This window comes from Vombatus ursinus, unplaced genomic scaffold (assembly GCF_900497805.2).
Source record: "Vombatus ursinus unplaced genomic scaffold, bare-nosed wombat genome assembly UNPS02008996.1, whole genome shotgun sequence".
Classification (NCBI taxonomy): domain Eukaryota; kingdom Metazoa; phylum Chordata; class Mammalia; order Diprotodontia; family Vombatidae; genus Vombatus; species Vombatus ursinus.
In genome coordinates, this window is record NW_020948774.1 from 1166950 (window position 1) to 1168129 (window position 1180).

Here is a 1180-nt window from a genome sequence, read left to right on the forward strand (position 1 = left end):
AATATGAGCTCTAGCAACGAAGTGTAGATGAGAACATGTTCTTCCTTCCCACTCCAACGTGCATCAGAAGCAGATCTCTCCAGACATGGGATGGATTATAGCTGTGAAAATCTTCCCAGGCTGTGGGGATGATTAATACCCAGTAAATGCAGATTTCTTTCTTTCTCTCTCTTTCCTTCTTTCTTGTTCTTTCCTTCCTTCCTTCTTTCTTTCTTTCCTATTCACAGCTGCCACCTCCTTTCTCCCAGTATTTGGGATAGAGGGATGATTGTTCTCCACGGGGTTTCAGTAGAGCTGAGCTCGGGAAGGGGAAATAGTGCCCTTTCCATTGTTTGGGAGGGAGGGAATGTGATGATTTCTTACAGTCCTCCCTACCCCCTCAGATCTGAAACTGGGCTCTTAAAGACTGCCCCAAATGCAGAAAGGCAGTGTCTGTTCTAAGGAGGGGGTCCATTAAAAGAGGGAACGCCTCCCCCAGCCCCAGTTTAGTTCCCGGTAACCCCGGAAATGCCCTCCAGGCTTCTTTATTTTAGAGGTGAACAAAATAACAAAGGAGAGGGATTGCCCGAAGCCTGTGGAAAAACCCTGTTTGCCTGGGGCTCTCCGCAGGACCCATAAGCACGAACCCCTCCCCCCCTCCTCCAATTCTCTGCTGGCTACCTCAGCTCTGACCCAAAGGAGTGGGTGCCCCCTTAGGTGAGCGCCTTACAGGCAGTTTGGATACCCTCCCCCACAGAAGCCCAGTACGAGCCCCTTCTGGGAAGTAAAAAAGGGTGGGGTGGGGGTGGGGGTTAGCATGGCACAAAAGGAAAGAAGCCCCTGGTGCCTAAGGCCCCGCAGGCCAGTCAGATCCCACAATTTCCAGGAACCATGGCTCTAAAATTTGGGGGTCCACCCTACGGTCCTGGGTGGGGTTACTCCCATCCTTCCTTCCTCTCTTCCTCGCATTTACTGCAGACCCTGGGGGCAGAAGCAAGAACTGTCACCTAGAGGAATGTAAAAAGGGGAGTCTTAAGAGGAATTTTACCCCCCTCCGGCTCCCCATTTATTTATTATTAGGGTTCCCTTGGTGCAGTATGGAGGGAGTGGTGGGGGTGGGGATCGATTTCGAGCCTTTTGCAGGTTCAGCCTGACATTCCAGGCCGTAGCTCCCACCCCCACCCCTCCCCATTTGCAGTAT